Consider the following 23,330-nt stretch of genomic DNA (forward strand, 5'->3'; position numbering starts at 1 on the left):
CCATTTTGCAAGCTTTATTAAAAGTAATCGTCGTCGTACAGGCAGGGGTCAGCATCAGCAAACACAGCAATGTAGAGCAGGCAGAAACATGGTCAGAGACAGGCAGAGGGTCAGGGCAACAAGCAAGGTTCACAGTCCAGAGAGCAGGCACAGGGTCGATGGGCAGGCAGCAAAGGGTCAGGAAACGTTAGGCAAACAAAGACAGTAACAGGTAATCCAACAGGGTAATAACGCTCAGAAATGACAGCCGGGGCAAGATCAAGACTTCGCCGTGAAGTGGTGTGTGTGACAGTCCTTTATAGTCCTGGTTATAAGCTGCAGCTGGGTGTGGTGATTAGTGTGGTGTGCTAGGGTGGATGTGGCAACAGGTGATTGGTGTGAAGTGAACATGTGACAGACAGGGAGGATTGTGGGAAGTGTAGTCCGGGAACTGACAGGAGCAGGCTATGATCGTGACATAACGCCCCCCTCCCGGAAGGCGCGTCCTCGCGCCGTAAAAGGAACAGCTAGGGAGGGGGGGTGGGTGCATTGGAGATCTAACGGCAGACGGGATCTCCAATGCAGCCCCAGGGACTCAGGCAGCCACGGTGGGTCAGGTGGCTCGGGCGGCCATGGCAGGTCAGGTGGCTTGGGCAGCCACGGCGGGTCAGGTGGCTCGGGCAGCCACGGCGGGTCAGGTGGCTTGGGCAGCCACGGCAGGTCAGGCGGCTCGGGCAGCCACGGCGGGTCAGGTGGCTTGGGCAGCCACCTGACCCCATCCGCTCCTGGCACGACATCCAGAAAGACAACGCTCGCCATCTGAAGAAGGCCACTAAGTATTACGAGACTCTGGCTAACCGCACAGCAGTAAACGGACACAGCGTCGATATCTATGCCTGTGCACTGGATCAGACGGGACTCCTAGAGATGAATTGTCTGTCCAACCTCACAGGGGGCCACATTGTCATGGGCGATTCCTTCAACACGTCTCTGTTCAAGCAGACCTTCCAAAGAGTCTTCAGCAAAGACTACAACAGAGAGTTCCGCATGGCTTTTGGCGGTACTTTGGAAGTGAAGACCTCAAGAGAGCTGAAGGTATCTGGTGCGATCGGGCCATGTGTGTCCCTGAACTCTAAAGGACCCTGTGTTTCAGACAATGAAATGGGCGTTGGAGGAACATGTCAATGGAAGATTTGCAGTCTAACGCCTGCCACCACCCTGGCCATGTACTTTGAAGTAGTAAATCAGCACAATGCCCCTGTTCCTCAAGGTTGAAGAGGAGCTGTTCAGTTTGTTACGCAATTCCAGCATTCAAACACACAGCGGCGGATCCGTGTCACCATCATTGCCAGGAATTGGGCTGACGCACAGTCCCAGATCCAACACATCGAGTCGTCATTTGATCAGGAGGCCTCTGCCGTTCTCATGGCCCGGCTCGGCGTTTTCAGGGCAGAGTCAGAGGAGGGGCCAGACGTTCTCCGCTGGCTGGACAGGCAGCTCATTCGCTTGTGTCAGAAGTTTGGCCAGTTCAGTAAAGATGATCCAAACTCCTTCAGACTGTCTGAATCTCTCTCACTCTACCCACAGTTCATGTTCCACTTGAGGAGATCCCCATTCCTGTAGGTGTTCAATAACAGTCCGGACGAGTCATCCTACTACAGGCATTATTTTGTGCGTCAGGATCTGACACAGTCGCTCATAATGATACAGCCCATCCTCTACTCTTACTCTTTCTACGGCCCTCCAGAGCCTGTTCTTCTGGACAGCAGCAGCATCCTTGCTGATCGCATTCTGTTGATGGACACCTTCTTCCAGTTGGTGATTTACCATGGAGAGACCATTGCTCAGTGGAGGAAGGCTGGATACCAGGAGATGCCAGAGTATGAGAACTTCAAGCAGCTTCTTCAAGCTCCTCTGGACGACGCTCAGGAGATCTTGCAGACACGTTTCCCAATGCCCAGATACATCGACACGGAGCACGGAGGTTCACAGTCCAGAGAGCAGGCACAGGGTCGATGGGCAGGCAGCAAAGGGTCAGGAAACGTTAGGCAAACAAAGACAGTAACAGGTAATCCAACAGGGTAATAACGCTCAGAAATGACAGCCGGGGCAAGATCAAGACTTCGCCGTGAAGTGGTGTGTGTGACAGTCCTTTATAGTCCTGGTTATAAGCTGCAGCTGGGTGTGGTGATCAGTGTGGTGTGCTAGGGTGGATGTGGCAACAGGTGATTGGTGTGACGTGAACATGTGACAGACAGGGAGGATTGTGGGAAGTGTAGTCCGGGAACTGACAGGAGCAGGCTATGATCGTGACACCAATAATTGTGGCCAAAGTGTTTTGGAGAAAAACGTTTATTTCATAAATTCTTTTCTTTCAATGAAAGGTTAGATTTTTGCAAATTTTATGAATTAAAGATCAAAAGGATAAACAATGCAGATTTATTTTTATAGTCATCGTTGATCATATTTATCAAGGGTACCAATAATTTCACTTTTTTTTTTTTTTTTTTGCGCAGGCAGAAAGGACACAGAAAACAACATGACCACAGGCTGTCAAGCTGTTAATATATATAATATATATATATATATATATATATATATATATTATATAAATAATTGTGTACTAATCTGCTGAAGCCATTCGATAGCTTTTGATGATTTTTGTTTTCCACATGAAAAATACCAGCACAGGGATTTAGAAAGGCATGAGGGTAAATGAAGACAGACTTTTTTTGTCTATACTATGTGTATCAGCAACACAAACAATTAAAATTATCTATTAGCTGTATAAATGTGTTGAACCGTGATAAAGGCATGTTTAACCCTGAGGAACTTGTTAAAGCTTATAAATGTGCTGTGGATTAGTTGGGTGTTATATTCTGCTTTTGAATTATGTCTCATTTTTGGCTTCTCAAGTAAATAACCCTATGGATCATGCGGTAAAATATTGTCTGACAGGCATCTCCTTGCAGACAAAAGTCATTGCCTCTGGCTGAGAGCCACACACACACATTCAAGAGCCGTGACACCCTTAAGGGAAATCGTGTTCTCCATAGTGCCCTTGGTAGTGAGCCAAACCGAGCAGCAATTAATCTCAGTAAGTTATTTACTGCTCAGAAATCCAGCTGACCTCATAAATGCTCAGTTGATAATTTCTACAGTACAGAAGATCAAGACGGATGCTCTGTTGTGTTTAATGATGGTAATGATGCTGTCATGGTATGATGTTGTGCTCTGAGCGTTAAAGAAAAACTGTGAAGGAGAGAATCACAATTCCACCACCATGCTGGATTTTAGTATGGGGTAAAATCTTGTTTTAGTGTTTATTTCAAAACATATAGAAACATCATCATGCTTTCAGAAGTCTCAGTAAAGGAAATAAAGCAAGCTTGACGTGAGTCCAGCCTATTTTCCTGTCAGCTTTCCATTGTCAGACTTTGTAGGTCTGTGAATATATATATGAAAACAAGGGGGTTGGTTTATAGTGGACTAAAAGTGCCCAGGTGAAAAAAAAAGTACACTTCCATAATGTACTTAAAGTGTTTTATTTCCGTGCACTATTTTTGTACTTCTACTTCTTTAGTACTTCTTAAGATAATCTGGTAACACTTTCCAATAAGGTTCATTAGTTAAACATTAGTTAACTAACGAATGAACGAACCATGAGCAATACATTTGTTACTGTATTTGTACTCAGCTGTGTTATTCTGAGATAACATGAATATAAACTAAAATGTGCTTTTAACATACTACATACTATATATATATATATATATATATATATATATATATATATCTATATATATATGCTGTCAATCGATTAAAAAATTTAATCTAATTAATTACATACTCTGTGATTAATTAATCTAAATTAATCGCATACATAATTTTTGCTGTGAAAGTGTTAAATATTTCAGGGTTTTTCTTGGGTCAAAAATGGTCTTCGGTGGTGACAGACATGGTCATCCACACAAATAATAAAAAGTGCCCAACCCACGTGATCTGCTAGCCCGATACTGACAATAAAGTACCCGTCACTCTCACTGTAATTCTTTCTTTCTTGCTATAAATACATTTTATAGCTTTGTAAGAGAAGATGCTTTTCTGCTAAACCTGAAAAGTATTAAAAAGTAGCATTTAGAAGTTATATTAACTAATAATATAATTTTCTACCATATCCAACTGAATGCACCTAGCAAACAACAACTTGCTTTGTTCTGGTTTCACCTCACTCCAGTCTTAACTAACTGATTTTATAGGTAGGCCTAATTTACTACACATTGACATTTAAATAACCTGAAAATATTGTGGATTATTAAGGCTAAATTTACTAACCACTCTTGCTAAATGGGGTAAGCACACTTATGTTCTCATTTCAGAGTTGTTCGAGTAAATGATTCATTATAGACTGTGTGGACAGATCAGTTGTTGTCATGATTCATTAAAATGAATCTGTTCAAATTAGTCATTAGGTCGCGAATTGGACATTAGCGGACATTGACGCGTTGCTTGCGAATCGCGACTGTTATTAGGACATCGCAAAAGATTTGTCAACACAGAAAACACTTCACCACTGGATAGGATTTTCTTTTTGTTTACTGAAAGTGTGGTTTATGTCAGCTGCACGTGCAGGGCGCCTGTCAGAGAAGATGAGGTGACGTTCTTTTGAGCACTATTCACACCCAATGGTTATTCAGGAAAAACATTCTCCGAATGCGCCTTGTGAAACATGGATTCGGTCTTACGAACTTTTAGCATTGTGTCAGTTGATTTAGATTATTATGTGTGAGGTAGAGAGAGTGCAAAGACGGTGCTTACTTTGAAGAGAGCTCGCGCGCACGAGGGAGGAGCTCTGCTCGTTCTGTCCATCAGCGCAGCACCAGTCGTCTCCCTCCTTCATTTTACAGTCGAATGGTGGCTAGAACGGCTCCAGGTTCAAAGGTCAATACGGAGTGGATTAATCTGCATTATTTTTTCTCAGATTGATTAATCGAAATTAACACGTTATTTTGACAGCCCTAATATATATATATATATATATATATATATATATATATATATATATATATTATATATTATATTATATTATATACACATATACACACTACCATTTAGATTTATTATTTAGTGTAGGTGTCTCAAAATAGCACAGCTGAGTACACTTTTGAGTTGAGTAGAGTACACTTGTTACACCTTTTTATTATATTAAGAACAAAATTAGTGTGTGGAAATAGAGAACTTTAATTACATTATGGAAGTGTAACCTACTTTTTTCACATGGGTGAAAATAATGACTAAATTATCAAATGAATTATCAAATTATCAAATTAATTCAAAACTAAACATGTAAATCAATAATCACCTTTGAAATAGACACATGAATAGATATATTTAAAGTTGATTATTTTATTAATTTTTGGAATGTTTGTTAAATGTTATGTAAATGCAATGAAATTAAATATAATTCCGAAATTAAATATAATTTTTTAAAGAATTGACCAATTTCTCTTTTTAATATATTCCATGTGTGAACAGTTAAACTCGATTATCAAATGGATTAACAAAAGCAATTCCTTTTTAAAATGCTATTAAATGCATTTAAAATATTTATTTTTTTATTTTTACATTTATCTATATGTTTAGAATTAAATAAACCATTTTAAATACATCTATTTATTTGTCTATTTCAATAGTGATTTATTTTAGTGCTGTCAAATCAACGAATCGCGATTAATCGCATCTAACATAAAAGTTTGTAAATACACACAGACAAACTTTTATGTAAGATGCAATTAATCGTGATTAATTGATTTGACAGCACTAATTTATTTGGTTATTCTGGTTATGGGCCGCTACATTTAATCACCCATATCTTCAGATCAGTTATTGGAAATGGATCAGAATTTTTGATGTATGTCCACCAAGTCAATTAGTGAGGTTGTCTGAGGGTGAAACAAATTGAGATCCAAAAGATCTGTTTCCTGTAGATAGTGCTCTTGTAATACACTCACAAAAACAAACCGCTTTTGGAGGTGCTGCTCATTTTTACAAAACTGCTGTAAAACAGGACGAGGGTAACTACATGCAATACACTGCAAACATATACTGCAAGACCACTGGGAACATTGTCATCTGGTGTCTCAAGGGGATTGAGTGAAGATAGTGTCTGTGTGGCTACATCAATAACACCAGCACTTACTTACTTTACTGCATCAGATTGCATTCAAATAATGGCATGCATTAACCAGGTTTATTAATAAATGAGCTGTTTGAATAGTGATTAAATCCAAATTTGTCATCATTTGATCTTTCTTTTAAATTGGTGACAATGGCTTTGTTTGCATTGGCATTGATCGCTGTGTTAATGCCAATTGATTGCTTCCATGAGCTAGATCAAGGTAACCTTTTCTTGTCAGTGTGTAATGGATTTTTTACTGCTACTGACAAGAGAAACTTTCATTTGATATAAGAGGTGATAACTTTGTTCCAAAACCCACACTCTAAAAACATACTGGGTTAAAAACAAGTTGGGTTGATGCCATATTATGTTTTTTAAACAATAATTGGGTTAAATAAAACTGTTCAGCATGTTGTGCAAACTGCTGGGTTAAAACAACTCAATTGCTGGGTTTGTCCATTTTGGACCTAACTTGGGTTGTTTTTAACCCAGCATTTTTTAGAGTGTAGTGAGCTGCCTATAGACAGCATTTTATAGACACAATTCTGCTGTTGAGGCTGTTGAAAATGGTAAAATATTTTTAGTAGAAATATCTGCTAAAGTACCTCATTTTGGACAATTTCTAATGCAAGATCACATGTATGTATGTTTCACATGTAGGGCAATTTTAGAATGCATTGTCACAAGCTCACGGTCAAATGGAGAAATGTAAACTATCAATTTGTATATTTTATTTAAAGGGGACCCTATTTAACAAAATGTAAAATTAGTCTCTGATGTTCCCAGACTGTGTATGTGAAGTTTTAGCTCAAAATTTTTATAGCATGTTAAAATTGCTACTTTTAGTGGTTGAGCGAAAACAAGCCCATTTAGTGTGGTCCCTTTAAATGCCAATGAGCTGCTGCGATCGGCCCATAGATATATACACTAGATGTCGCCTTGGGGTTCTAAGCATGCGTCAAAACCGCCGCCATCTTGGAACAGGGGTCTTGTCATAGGAAGTAGCTAGGCAACGCTGCTATCTCCGCCTGTACTTTGAAGTCATGGACGATGCCGGACTTGTGAGCTGCAGCTACAGAACACCAAACACTAAATGCTTGGGAGACATTCTCGTCAGTGCAGCAATGGTGGACTCGCTGTAAACAACGCGCTCAGGGCGGGTCTATGTTCAAGTGTCTCTCAAAATGGGCGGGGCCTGTGGCTTTTGTTACGTCACACTGCCAGGGATCTGGAAACGCTTGTTCTGAGACACTGCTTATGATTTATGGGGATTAAAAAAAAAAAAGGAGTGGGTGGATTTTTATCACTATAGGGTGGTTGTGTACACACACTGCCAACACACATTTATGTCCAAACACCATGCAAAAGTCAATTTTGCATAATAGGTCCCCTTTAATACAGAAAAATAACAATAAAAGTTGTCTAAATCGAATTCAAAATTAGTTAGCAAAGGCCCATTCCTAGGCAACAGTGTCTAATTCATTCTCCCAGCGAAATCATAAAGATATGATTGTTGCTATAAATGACTCTAAATGATTAGGCTTATTGCCACACACACAACTATCTAATAATGGAACATTGCATGTTTGAGGGAAAATTGTCATCTTGCTTGTTCACTAATGTCTTTGCAGTTTAACACCCACTGCATGATCCAATCAAAGGTAAAAGGCTCTAGAGAGATTGTCGTTACACCCACAAAGAAATTCACTGGTACTCTAATTCTCATATATGGAGTTACCGTACATTTGTAAATGTAATTCTTAATGGCGTCATTTTCTCTTGATCAAACTTCGAATTAATAATTTCAACTCAACAACCTTATTCTGGAACTGACAGTTCACGCAAAAATGAAAACTGTTTCTAATTCAGCTTTACAGCACATCCCGTACATTAGAGATGTCTATGAACAGGATAATGTTCAGTATGTGCACATGAAAAGGTAAAAGTGTTACGTTCACCGTCTCGTCCAGGTTGTTTGACTGTCACGTGTTCCTTTGTGATTTGCTCCCGCCACTCATTATTCACCATGGACACTGATTTCATCCCCAGCTGTTTCTAGTTAGTGTGTGTACTTAAGTTCCTCCCTGTCTTCAGTCCAGTGTCCGGTATTGTTGTATGTTACGTGTTTCTATGTGTATCCTGACTACTTTATGTAATTAAACTACGTTATTGTTCCTACTCCTGTCTTCCTCGTCTTCTCTGGGGATACCACCGTAACAAAAAGATACTCTCCTGCCATTTTTCTTCTAAAGGGAAACCCTTGTTATTAGCAACACCGAACCCTTTGGTTACGCCACCACAATTACCTGAATCCATGTGCAAACGAAATAACATTAAGTTAGTAGCATTTATTGATTCTGAAGCAAATGTTCTACAGGTTAATTTGGTAATTCATGATTCAATCCACAGCACAATTTACAAGTGAGAACAATAAGTACAAAGACTAAAGTTAGTATGTGAATGTTTGACCCTGAGGTCAGAACATTCTGTATTGACTGAATACTGCATTTTGTATTTCATCGTGGCTCTACGGTCCAAAGAGACAGACAGTATACGACAAACACTTTAACAGTCACCTTATCTTGAAGTTTCTAGGAAGATTTGAAACTTTTGAACATTTTTTTTTATTCTTGATTTATGGGAGGAAAAAAAGAATGGCAAGACTGCAAACACATCCATCTAACAGAACTAATAGAGATAGAAGAGAGAGCCAGAGACAGAACAAAAGTGCTCTGTTAATTTGTAAAGGTGTCACGACTGTGTGTTTAGAGAGAACTGTAAAAGGAGAAAAGTGCAGAAAAATAAACCATCAAAGGAGAACCTTTGACGTACCATTTTCTCTCTCAGACACAAGCCTTGAGTATTTTTCTAGCATCCAGTTCCAGATAATTGAGAGCTAATTCTGTTATCTGCAACAAAACATCCTTTATAGATACATAGACAGGGGCTAGTTGTCACAAGGCTTGTTTTCTCTGGCAGTGGTCTTGTATGTTGACAACTATAGCCTCCTATACACTAAAATTCAACAGCTTGGCATCAGTAATATTTATTGTAAAGTATTATTGCAATTTAAAATAACTATTTTCTATTTGAATATATTTTAAAATGTAATTTATTCCTGTAATCACAAAGCTGCATTTTCAGCATCATTACTCCAGTCTGCAGTGTCACATGATCCTTCAGAAATCATTGTAATATACTGATTTGCTGCTCAAGAAACATTTCTTATTATTATCAATGTTGCGGAAATTTTTAGCAGAAACCATTTTTTCATGAATAGAAAGTTCAAAAGAACAGCATTTATGTTATGTTTGATCAATTTAATGAATCTTTGCTGATTGAAAGTGTTAATTTCTTTCAGAAAAAAAAAAATGAAATCTTACTGACTTTCAAACAATATTGTATGTAAAAAAAAAGTAAATGGTTTATTCAAACCACACAGATTTATGTCATAGAAAGAAAGTGCAGTACTTTAAAAGCTGATGTTCGTCTAAAGATTTCAGCACATTCTCTTGAAATCTTATCTATTTGAGTTTGTCTTTTTCCAAATATCCTCAAGTGAGTTTGACTAACAGCAGGTGAATGATTCCTATTGGACAATTCTCATCAAACAGAAATGGATTACCATTTAATGATGACTTCACAGAGAAAGGATCTGTCTCATGCTTTACAAAGGAGCATCTCTGATTCTTCTAGAAAGAAAATGTAAAAATAAATAAATAAAGTTTGTGTGTGTGTGAGAGAGAGAGCTTTATGTGGAATTTGTCTAGTGTGTGTGTATGTTTGTGATAATGTTACTCAAATATTATCTCTGCGATCTTACATTGTCTTAACATAATTGTCATTGTCAAAACATAATGTTATTAATCAGCGAAGGATGCAATAAATCTAAATGAGTGTGTGTCTCAGTGTATTCACTGGGCCAAATAAAACTGTGTAGAATCGCCCAATGCACTGGCATGTGCAGCTGCTGTTCCTTAAGGTGTGAAAACCTGGGAATGTGCTGAAGGCTCCAGAGAGTCATTGATGCTAATAATTTCAAGACGAGGACTTTCAAAGGACAGTGTGACTCCCTCAAGAGGTGACAAAAGTGTTTGTTAGACAAAGTGGCATTCAAAATCCACTATTTGATCACTTAAAGGTGCCCTAGAATTAAATATTGAATTTATCTTGGCATAGTTGAATAACAAGAGTTCAAACTCCATTGTTTCCTCCTCCTTATATCTCATTTGTTTAAAAGACCTCCGAAGAACAGGCGAATCTCAACATGTTACGTAACAGTTGGGATCATTAATATGTACGACCCCAATATTTGCATATGCCAGCCCATATTCAAGGCATTAGACAAGGGCAGCCAGTATTAACGTCTGGAGCTGTGCACAGCTGAATCAACAGACTAGGTAAGCAAGCAAGAACAATAGTGAAAAATGGCAGATGGAGCAATAATAACTGACATGATCCATGATAACATGATATTTTTAGTGATATTTGTAAATTGTCTTTCTAAATGTTTCATTAGCATGTTGCTAATGTACTGTTAAATGTGGTTAAAGTTACCATCGTTTATTACTGTATTCACTGAGACAAGAGCCATCGCTATTTTCATTTTTAAACACTTGCTGTCTGTATAATTCATAAACACAACTTCATTCTTTATAAATCTCTCCAACAGTGTAGCATTAGCCGTTCAAGGCAAGAGTGAGCTCCGTGGGCGTGGAGTACGAGAATTAAAGGGCCTGTAGCCCTGAATCGGCTCATTTATAATGATGCCCCAAAATACAGGTATGCAGTTAAAAAAATGAATTAAAAAAATCTATGGGGTATTTTGAGCTGAAACTTCACAGACACATTCAGGGGACACCTTAGACTTATATTACATCTTGTAAAAAAGAGTTCTAGGGCACCTTTAACATTCTAAAATATATATATATATATATCACAGTTTTCACAAATATATTAAGCAGCACAGGTGATTTCAACATTGATAATAATTAGAAATGTTTCTTGAGCAGCAAATCAGCATAGAATGATTTTTGAAGGATCATGTGACACTGAAGACTGGAGTAATGATGCTGAATAATGTTCAGCTTTGTCATCACAGAAATAAATTACTCTTAAAAATAAATTTAAAAAAAGAAGTGTTATTTTCTATCAAAATATTTGACAATATTTTTTACTGTATTTTAACTTTTACTGTTAGTAATTTTTTTTTTTTTTTTTTTTTTTGCCTAAATTCAATCTGTTCATCATATAAAAGTCTCTTCAGACAATTTGGACTAAACCGCTCAATTCAATGAGTTTTACGATCTCTTTATGAACTTTTTAAAGCTTTAAAGTACTAGTTGTGTATCTGTCTATGGAGGTACCGAAATTGCTCAGATTTCATTGAAAAGATCTGACAGATTACTTACTGACAGAATTTTCATTTTTGGGTGAACTAGCCCCTTCAAAAAATTGTAGCAGTTGTCAATTTGCCTTGTGCACAATATGTAAAGCCTTTTTAAGCCATAGTATAGCTTTGAAAGAGATGAGAAACAGACTTTTGGAACTTTTGATACTTTTTGACGATTGAAATGTATCGTAATTGCTTGTAAAAGTAACCAGAAACATTCTTCAAAATTTCTTCGTTTGCCATGAAAGAAAGTCACTGGTTTGCAACGACTTCAGGGAGATTTTTGTTTTGGGGTGAACAATACCTTTAAACATGTCTTAAGTGTCCAAATGTATTTGTGACCACTGTATGGTTCATGAACCACAGGGCAAAAAACACAAGTATCTTGTTTTCTCTGACATGAATGTCAAAACTTCTTTTCAGCGCAGTGCAAAACACCCTTCATAACCTTCATCTGAAATCAATAGCTTATAGACAGACAGAACAGCTCAACTGTAGTTAATTTGGGAACTGTACCTGTGGATCCTGCATTTGATCGTCTATCTATAGACCACAGCTCAATATTGCCACGCTATTTCATAATCCTATAGTGCTGTAATGAGGAGATATCAAATATAGACCGTGCGATTGTCAGCCTCGCTCTCTGGCGTGACTGGTAATCAGCTCCGCCTTTTTTTCTTCTTTAAGCGGTAGAGATTCCTGATGCATCAACCTCGATCCCTCATTAAGAGAGCGTCTTTATCCTATCCAGAACACAGCTGGAATATAAAGAGACTTCAGACAGCAATGAACACTCCATTCAATCCCAAACCGCCTGCTAAAACCTTCATATTGATCTGCTGAGCGTGGAGAGGCTAGATAGACTTATCAAACAGGTTGGCGTAAAGGTGGCATGGGGGTGTCACAAAATCCCACCTGTCCAGGTGTAGTCAGATCTGTTATCTCCAAGATGCCCTGATACAAAGCTGCATTTCTGCTAAGCCCATCAAAGCCTGTAGCTGTATTTATAACCCAATGGCAACAGATGCTGCGAAAGGAGAGGGGAGAGGGGTAGGCACTGCGGCATGATGCCAACAAGGACATTAGTTTGGGCATCGGCAGGTGAGACAGGCTGAATGACACATGGCATTTTGACCCGTCGCTAACGAGACACTTCACAGGCCGGCTGAAGTGTCACTCCTGATGAGAGCCATGCCGGGGTGATGTGGCGACGCCCCCAACAGGTGCTGCACTTGCTCATTAACAGCTGTTCACATGCTCGATGTGGCGCTGATGCCCAGTGACTTTGAGAAAGAGAGTTTGGAGATGAGGATGAGGACTGAGATACTGTACTTACATTGAGGCCAGGGGTCATGTAATAGAAAATAAGATTGCATTCGCTGTTTTTTTAGTCCATCCAAACTAATTATGGAAATTAAAAAAAAAGGGGGGGGGTGTAATTCCATTGCCAAATAATGAAATCATTTCTGTAATTGAAATTTAAAGAATGATAATATTATGAATGAAATTAATGCAATTTGATAATTGGTCTTAAAGGGATAGTTCGCCCAAAAATAAAAATTATCCCATGATTTACTCACCCTCACTCCATTCTAGGTGTATATGACTTTCTTCTTTTAGACAAACACAGCCAGAGTTATATTATAATATTCTGGCTCTTCCAAGCTTTATAATGAAAGCGAATGGGGCTTGAGATTTTGAAGGCCAAAAAAGCGCATCCATCCATCATATAAGTAATCCATACAGCTCCAGGGGGTTAATAAAGGCCTTCTAAATCAAAGCGATGCATTTTTGTAAGAAAATATCCATATTTAAAACTTTATAAACTATAATAACTGGCTTCCGGCAACGGCCATACACAAGTCGAGTTCTGGCGGAAGAGTGACCTCTGACCTGACGTATGACATAAGATCTAGGAGTAGCATAAGCTTAGGTGAGAGTAGATGCCTCTCGCAGTTCAAACAGATATGGCTGGCCAACAAACTCAAGCTCCTCTCCTCCTCTTCCTAATTCTCTTTCTCTTTAAAAATTCTCGTTATAGATTTGTTTTGCTCTCTCCTCTGCACTTCCATGTTCTGTTCCATGTGACAGAGGTCACTCTTCAGCCTGAACTTGGCTCACCATCGGCCATTGCCGGAAGACAGTTCTTATAGTTATATATATATATATTTTTTTTTATTGATCAAAAACCCATCACTTCGATTCAGAAGGCCTTTATTAACCCCCTGGAGCCGTATGGATTACTTTTATGAAGTATGGATGCAGTTTTTTGGGTTTCAAAATCTCGAGCCCCATTCACTACCATTATAAAGCTGGGAAGATATTTTTTTTAATATAACTCTGATTGTCTGTCTGAAAGAAGATAGTCATATACACCTAGGATGGCTTGAGGGTGAGAAAATCATGGGATAATTTTCATTTTTGGGTGAACTAACCCTTTAAAGGGGCTTTATGTAGAATTTAGAAACACTTGTTATTACTGACACCGGTGGCCATTAAGTGAACTGCAGCTGGCAACTTGCTGTTGGTGCTCACACTCATGCACATATACGTATAAGAGACTGAATGTAATTGATTCAATGCCCCGATATGCTCACAGCAAAGTTCTTCTTTTTTGTTCTTTGCTTAGAAGTAAAAACACCTTTGCAGCGATATACTTTTAACAAACATCCCAACGCTGTTCACAGTGTGTGACATTTAGATGAAATTTCTGTCATTTATTACTCACCCTCATGTCATTCCACACCCATAAGACCTTTGTTCATCTTCAGAACACAAATTAAAATATTTTTGATGAAATCCAAGAGGTTTCTGATCCCCTAAAAATAATTAACCACATTCAAGGTCCAGAAAAATAGTAAAAACATAGTTAAAATGGTCCATGTGACTACAGTGGATCAACCTTAATTTTATGAAGCGATAAGAATACAATGTGCGCAAAAATAAAACAAAAATAACTTTATTTGACAATTACCTCTTGGATTTCATAAAAAATATATTAATTTGTGTTCCAAAGATGAACAAAGGTCGTACAGGTGTGGAACAACCTGAGGGTGAGTACTTAACCCTTTAACGCCTAGATCATACCGGTGTGATTAGAACGTTCAGCCCCCTCTCGAGCTCTCGACTCTATCACTGCATAAACAAAGTTTACACAGCTAATATAACCCTCAAAAATGGATCTTTACAAAGTGTCTGTCATGCAATATGTCTAATCGCATAAGTATGGTATTTATTTGGATGTTTACATTTAATTAGTTTGATAGTGCTCCATGGCTAATGCTAACATTACACACTGTTGGAGAGATTTATAAAGAATGAAGTTGTTTATGAATTATACAGACTGCAAGTGTTTAAAAATGAAAATAGAGACGCTCTTGTCTCCGTGAATACAGTAATAAACGATGGTAACTTTAACCACATTTAACAGTACATTAGCAACATGCTAACGAAACATTTAGAAAGACAATTTACAAATATCACTAAAAATATCATGAAATGATGGATCCTGTCAGTTACTATTGCTCCATCTGCCATTTTTCGCTATTGTCCTTGCTTGCTGATGATTCGGCTGTGCACAGATCCAGATGTTACTGGCTGCCCTTGTCTAATGCCTTTCATAATGTTGGGAACATGGGTTGGCATATACAAATATTGGGGGCGTACACCCCGACTGTTACGTAACAGTCGGTGTTATGTTGAGATTCGCCTGTTCTTCAGAAGTCTTTTAAACAAATGAGATTTACATAAGAAGGAGGAAACAATGGAGTTTGAGACTCACTGTATGTCATTTCCATGTACTGAACTCTTGTTATTTAACTATGCCGAGGTAAATTCAATTTTCAATTCGATGGCACCTTTAATTCAAGTATTGTGTGTTGGACTACACTGGCCACACTATATTGTTTTGATTCACTATAAAAGAACCATCTCTTAAGAGTCATTTGTATAGACCCATTAATCGCCTACGTCACTGTGATGTCACCGCTCTAGCTGGAGGCAAAACATAAATAAGAACTCATAGCAGGCGCGCTAAAAGTTTGAGGTTTTGACTTTAAAATGTCGTCTTGTTGTGTTTTTGGCTGTCAGAATAGAAGGAACAGGACTTTTGGTTCAAAACTAAAGTTTTACCAGATCCCGGCAGACATTCCTTCACAGAAATCAAAAAGATAATTGTGGTTGAAAGCAATACGGCGTACAGACTGGATGGAGACAATCATAAATAATACTCGTGTTTGCAGTGCACACTTCATATCAGGTAAATTAATCGACGCATATGTAATGGTGTGTTGATTTTTATCTAGTACAAATCAGCAAGTTTCTGTTTTATAGGTGAAAAGTTGCCAACTTTCAGCACACAAGCTAGCTTAAATGTTAAACAAACATACAGCGATAGATGTGTGTGCCATCCTTTGAATGGTCTCTTAAAATAATCCACATTGCTAGCCATAATCATAGTTAGCCCAGCGTTAGGTTACATTAGACAATAAGCCTTGACAAAATTCCCCGAACCACCTGAAAGTAATTCATATGTTGTCTAGGAAATATCCAAAACTTAAGTTAATTTACAAAAATAGCTGTCACTGTCCCGCAGAGTCGGTGACTGTACATATTATGACAGTTCTGAACCTTCTTCTGCATCTATGTTTAATAAATCCCTCCTAAAACATGCTAGCTTACGCTTGTCAACATTGAGTCCAGCGTCTCTTTTTGCCTCCAGCTAAGCCCCGCCCACCAGGAAACGTTGCAATGTTTACAAACTTTTAAGGGGTCTATAGGAATCAGTTAGACTCACTCTGTTTGGGTTGTTTGAAAAATGACTCATTGAATAAAATAAAATTAAAAACTAAATTCACTGACTCTTACGATTAAACAGGCATTAATTCTCAGAAAGAGAGAGAGAGAGAGAGAGTAGGAAATGGTCATGCAAAACAAAAACATAAATGGTTTTTGAGCAAGAAACTATGACTAACCTTATAATTGGGGCTTCAGTGGGGGGAAAAGCAAGAATCAAAGCCCAAATCTAGATGGAAATGAGCTAGAGAAAAGAGAGGACAATTTTAAAATTGTCACTACAGCAACTGCGCCTGTCATTGGCTTTAAAGCCAGAGGGTTCACTATATTTCACTAAAGCAATTCACCGCCTGGATTATGCCACACACCGCCAATGCATGCTCAGCCTCTTTCGAGCACAACCATTATTTTAATGTCTCATATGCAGTATCATCCTCATTCTAGAAGTTTCTAATCACACCAGTCGTGTCACAAGGAATTCTATAAAAGTTCTGAATTCAATTCTATTTAAACCACAAGTCATAGCCACATTCCAATGGGGACTCCAGGATATGTGATTTGAATAGCAATATTTCTGAAGTCAACCCTGCAAAATCCACCCACCGAATCATTTTGACAGCCTGCACTGCTGCAGCACAGAGACAATTTAGCCACTGTCACGTTTAATGTGGTCCAGGGCTTCTGAGAACATTGTTTGGGACAGTCGGAACTAGTGGTGAATGACATGACCAAATTTTTATATCATGATATGAGTCGATAACAAAATATGTGACCCTGGACTACAAAACCAGTCATTGTATGCGTCAAAATTATCAATTTTGCCAAAAATCATTAGAATATTAAGTAAAGGTCATGATCTATGAAGATATTATTTTATTTTTGTGAGTGGATGTTCATTGCTAAGGACTTCATTTGGACAACTTTAAAGGCGATTTTCTCAATATTTTGATTATTTTGCACACTGCCTTCCTACACCGCCTTCTGTATTAAAAGAAAGTGTAAACTGGCGTCACATCAGTTACACTTTTTTCGTAAGTTGAATAGACCAATTTGGTGTTTGCAAACAGTGATGATGTTTTTTTATGGGCGGAGCCTACCTGGTTGCAGAAAATGACAGTTGAGCAGTAGCAGTCTATGGAAGCCACGAAATAAAAGAATAAAAAAAAAAAAAAATTCGAGTTTATATCTCACAATTCTGACTTTTATTTCTCGCAAACCTGAGTTTATATCTCACATTTCTTACAAAGAAAAACAGAATTGTGAGATATACTCGTTATCCTGTCTTTTCTGAATTGCAATTTATCCCGCAATTCTGACTTTTTTCCCCTCAGAATTGTGAAACAAACTCACAATTGCGAGTTATAATGGCCGAACTGGGAGTCATAAACACGCAAATGCAAGAAAAAAAGTCAAATAAAAATTTGATAGACTATGTTTAACACTTATCTACGTAAAATGTTATAGGTTTAAATATTATTTCATGCTGTAACTGCTATGTATGTATGTCCTCTGAACTGCATATGAAGAGTTTGGTTCCAAAACGCGATAAACGCCATTTTCAAAAAATTTGAGTTTCCGCCAAAATCAGTATTGTATCTGGTCGGTATTGAAAAGTCATTTATTAATTTTGCGCAAAATGCGATATCCGTTGTGTTATTCTGTCATGTTTTCTCCCTTTCTTTCCAAAACGCGACAAACGCCAGTCTCCCTTCTCTGCAGAACGCGATATATCCGCTCAACCAATCACAGCGCACCATTCCATGCACTGTAAACAGTAATGGCGGCGCTCTGAATACACCCCGCATCCTTTATCTACTTTGTACTTTGTGATCAACAAAAACAGAAAAATGAATAATTTCGATGAACATTGCTGAACCTGTGGTGCTTTCTGCGGTGGGGAAGAAACGCAAGCCATCGAAATCATTTACGTGAGGAGATTAAGAAGGCGAGGCACTCGAGTCGGGAGGAGGAAAAATGCCGGCTGTTGCTTGTTTCACGACAGCATCAAACTTCTATCACGCTCCCTAAACTGAACTGTTTATTTTAACCATGCGGTGACGCCAGATACGCCTTGATCGGTAATGACAAACAGAGACATAATTCATTTATAAGATTAACAAGATGACTCGTTGAATTCATTTTGGGAGCGACGAATGAATGTATTTTTAGTCAAATGCATGTACATACGATTAGTATTGACAAAGTTCAGAGGCTGTCATATATGTGAATTAACTTACTTTCAATATGAAAAATAACTTTTATATTGATGGATTAAGTGCATTTTGAAAAAAAAAAAAATCAAAACAAAAAAACGTGTCATGCATTTATTGCATTTTGGGGAAAAAATAATAAATTTTTATAATAAACCTTTGAAAATCAAAATCTAGATTTGAATTTTTAATGTTTTTATAACCAAAAGATGCTATGTGAAAGTTTGAAACAGAAAAGAGTGGTTTTCATTTTGCCAGTTTCTTGGTAAAGAAAACACCTTTTTACTCAAATTAATCAAAATGGATTTATAGCGTTTTGGAACCAAACTCTTCATATGTTAATATTATGTAGACTTACTGTTTACATCAAATTCCTGCTTTAATAGTAGACTAATCCTTGCAGGTGTCATCAGTCCAGTCTGTGAAACGTCTCCGTTTAGCTTCAAAGGACGATTTCAATGATGGTTTTCTTTTTGCATTCCGATTCCAACATCCAGAGGCACAACAAAACGTTTTTCTCTTATTCTGTGGATTTTGCAAATTTTCCTCCAATTGCTACCGCTATTTTTCTGCAACCACTATGCGCGCGCAGCTGCATGTGACGTAATTGTGACGTCTGCTCCAAAGAGGTCGGAAGGGAGGAAAGGTGTGGAACGTAGCGTAAGCTTTTTGAACATCAAGAGTTTTACACTTTCTTCGTACATAGAATACGGAAGGCGGTCTGGTGGAAGCTAGATTTTTTACTTCATAACTTGTTAAATATTGATTATTTTATTTATTTTTTTTACACAAATGCATCGTTTACACTACGTTCTACTTTAATAAATAAACTAAATGACAGTGTTTACTTACAAAGTAATTTTGACACAAAATTATGTGTATTTAACGCTCAAGCCCAATTAGGCAGTAAAAGGAAATCAGTTCAGTATAGCGTAATGTTGTCTTCCTCTGCTTACTGCGCTTCAGCAGTTTCACTTAAACCACAATGCTTAAAAAAGCTTTCAAGTGATACGCTTTCATGACTGCAGCACAAAAACATCACGCAAGCCTAACCGCAATAGAGGCGGTCCAAAATCTCTACAAATTTTTTAAAAGATTATTTGTGTCTATCAGTATCTCGCCTACCCCTAGTCAGAACTGAGCAGTTCTGGAGAGGAGGGAAGAATCGGTTCAGATCTCGATGAAGAATCTTATGACTGAAGAACTGCACCCATAGGATCTCTCAAAGGCGTATGGACAGTTTGGCTAGAATTTGCAAAACACAAGAGAGACCTCATTTAACCTTCAGAATGTCTTGTAAAATATTAAAGTCTCTGAGGAAATCAGTTCTCATTATATTTCTGACTTTCATTTCTTTCCAGACATTTGAGGGAAATCCACCTGTCATAATTTATTCATCATTCTCCGTTATTTTCCTTTTTTACTAAGAACATTAATAAATGTGAACTAGACAAAAGTGTGAAGCACTTTATATTGATGCCATCTGATGCCTGCCTATTCTATCTTGTTACAATTTACTGCAGGTGATATTATTAGCATTTGATCTTCAAAATATATTTAAAATTGTTTATAGAACTATATACACATTATTGATTAAACTTTTATAATGTTAATAAAGATTTGCTGCCATCACAAGAATAAATGTTAAAATATGTTAAAACAGAAGTTATTTTAATATTTCATAACATTATTGTAATATTAAAATGATATTATTGTATTACATTTAAATATATATATATATATATATATATATATATATTATATATATATATATATATATATATATATTTTTACCAAATAAATGCTCTCAGTCAGCATAAGAGACTTCTTTCAAAAGCATTTTCTTTAAAGATTCCAAATTTGAAGGGAAACAAAGAGTTTATTTATTTATGTAAGTTTACTCAAGGCTGTGAAAGGGTTAGTTCACCCAGAAATGAAAATTCTGTCATTAATTACTCACCCTCATGTCATTCCAAACCCATAAGCCTTTCATTCATATTTGTAACTGTCACGATCACAGTCTGTTCCTGTTCACTCCGGACTCCATTTCCCATAATCCTCCCTGTCAATCACATGCACTCACTCCACCTATCACCTGTCGCCACATACAGCCATGCACACACTCCTCACTAATCACCACACCCAGCTGCAGCTTGTTAACAGGACTATAAAGGACTTTCACTCACACCACCTCACCGCGAAGTCTTGTTTTCACTCGTGTTACATTTCTGAGCATTACCTTGTATCCTGTTTGTCTATTTGTGATTCATCTTGCCTGATTCCTGTTTTACGACCCATTGCTGCCTGCCTCGATCCTTGCCTGTACCCTGACTACGACTCTGCCTGTTCCTTATTGCTCCTGTTTGTTCCTGTTTGACCCTGCCTGTACGACCACGCTCACTTCTAATAAAACGCTGCATTTGGATCCCCTGCCTGAGTCTCCTTTCGTAACAGTAACACATTAAGATCTGAGAGCTTTCTGTCCCTCCTACGCAACTGACACTTTGACGCTTCAAAAAGTTCATAAAGAGATTGAGCGTTTTAGTCCAAATTTTCTGGAGAGACTTGATCACTGTATATGATGAACAGATTTAATTTAGGCTGTTATTCACATATAAACACGAATCAGCGAACATAAACAAAAGCTCAACCAAACCTAATTGACATGCAAGAACAAAAAGCTCTCAGATTTCATCAAAAAGATCTTCATTTGTGTTCCTAAGATGAACAAAAGTCTCACAGGTTTGGAAAGGCATGAGGGTGAGTAATTAATGACAGAACTTTCATTTTTGGGTGAACTATCCCTTTAAGCTGTGATCACGCAAGGCTTTAAGCTTGCAAAATTAGGCCTACTTCGGACTGCAACGCTTCCAAACATTACAGACTTCCAGTTCCCAGTGTCAATGTGCGTTTAAAATGAAAATGAATGAGTGAGAATGAATATGAAATGTGACCACGGTTTAAGGCTTGGCCTCTCAGTCTCAACACCAGAAACCTGCCATGCATCAATCACTCCAATCGCCTTTGGGCTCTAGAAAGCCTTCCAATTAACATCCATATTAAAAACGTGATATCCCAAAATAACAGTGTTCATTTGCATGCAACATTTATGAACGCAAGTAGTTCAGCAAATCCGTATCAGCGCAGCCACCAGTTACGTGATACGCCAGCAGATCTTGCGCTGTTCTATAATTAGGATTCTGTGAGTGTTTCTTTAGCGGTGCTGCTGCAGATTTCATCTTCAACCTGGTGTTTAATTGCAAAAAACTGCATCGGCCTGATGTTTATTTAGTTGTTCATTCAATTGTGCCGCAGCGGTGTCACGTCACAGGGTTTATCCTACTCGTTTTCATTTGCCACCTTCAAATATTTTGACATGACAGGAATGTGGGGTTTGTTTAATTTATCTAGGCCTAACTAGCGATCCATTTGCAAACATAAATACAGTGAGCTACCATGCACGTACGTTTTAGTAGAATATAATGAATATTTCATCACTTATAATACCTGTCATTTCATAGCATAAAAGGCCTTTGAATGGCAAATGTAATTAATCTGTATGCCTAAATAAATTCCCCTTCTGGGTTTCTGTTCTACGCAATATTCCTGTCAATCAACGACATGAAATTCAACGTTCAAAGTTGTTTATTCACCTTGAGGGCGTTTAATCCGAACAGTTATCTCCTGAGCTAGCATATTGGCGCATTTTGTATTCATTCGCATACCGCACAAATGTATTTGTGTCTCTCCGTGTGCCGTTTACGAGGAGCTCCCCTGGTTGTAATTTGAGTGTGATTTCTGCGGGTGTGTGTTTGTTTGTTTGTTAGCTCTCCTGTCAGACAGCTCTCTCAGGGGTTGAGTGGAAAATCCCTGCAACGGAGCTGCTGTTCCATTAACATTCTCCACAACAGGCAGCCCAAGCCTTCACACACTGCCGCAGCAGAAGAATTTCTTTATCGCTATCACTCCGTTTCCCTCGCCACGTCTTTCTCTATCACATTGAACACATTTGTAGGTGTTTTTCACCTCACTCCATCTCTGTAACCCTCTCCTCCTGTCTCACGTTCTCAATCTTTGTTCATTGTCCTGTAGATTTCCCTCAGAGAGATGGCTGAAACCAGCAGAGCAGCGCCAGGCGCATTAGCTACACCATCCTCAGCGTTTGACCGTTCGGCCAGGGGCAAGATTAATTCACCTCAATCTGACATCAAGAAATGAGGTGGGATCCCTGCACTGCTACACATATGCATTATTAAAGTGGCTTAAAAGGCCATATCGTACTTTTTTTTTTTTTTTTTTTTACTTTTTAAAAGGGACCACCTAAAATAGAAAAATCTGTCATAATTTCAGTCTTATGCATAATATCAATCAATTATAAAAACCCATGCTAACTCTTTAAACTGCATCCTAAAGGAGTCTGCTTTGATCATTCCTCCTTTGGGAAATACACTTCGGGCTGCCACAGCCTAAGCACAAGCGAAGCAAAACCAAAGCAAACTATTTACCACAGGATACTATCTAATAATTTCCTGTGATTTTGATATATGTGGCTCGAGAGGATATATGTGCTCTGAATATCTGAAGAATCAGTAACTGACTCTGAAGTGCACCAAAGTGTCAAAAACTCATTGTGTGTGATACTCAGCAGGCATACTAAACACAAAATAGGCCTATTTGAAGGGGGGGGGGGGGGGGGGGGGTTGCTAGAACTGGGTTGGACGCCACTTTTGCCTTCACAACTGCCTTAAAGGTGCTACAGAGGATGTTTTGTTTTATA

At 38.1% G+C, this 23,330-nt stretch overlaps 1 pseudogene; it reads left to right on the top strand.

The window, feature by feature from the left end:
- Nucleotides 1-88: 88 nt before the first annotated feature.
- Nucleotides 89-22,771, top strand: LOC137034952 (protein transport protein Sec23A-like; annotated as a pseudogene).
- The last annotated feature ends 559 nt before the right edge of the window (nucleotides 22,772-23,330 follow it).

The sequence above is a fragment of the Chanodichthys erythropterus genome, chromosome 13 (assembly GCF_024489055.1).
Source record: "Chanodichthys erythropterus isolate Z2021 chromosome 13, ASM2448905v1, whole genome shotgun sequence".
In the NCBI taxonomy this organism is placed as follows: Eukaryota; Metazoa; Chordata; class Actinopteri; order Cypriniformes; family Xenocyprididae; genus Chanodichthys; species Chanodichthys erythropterus.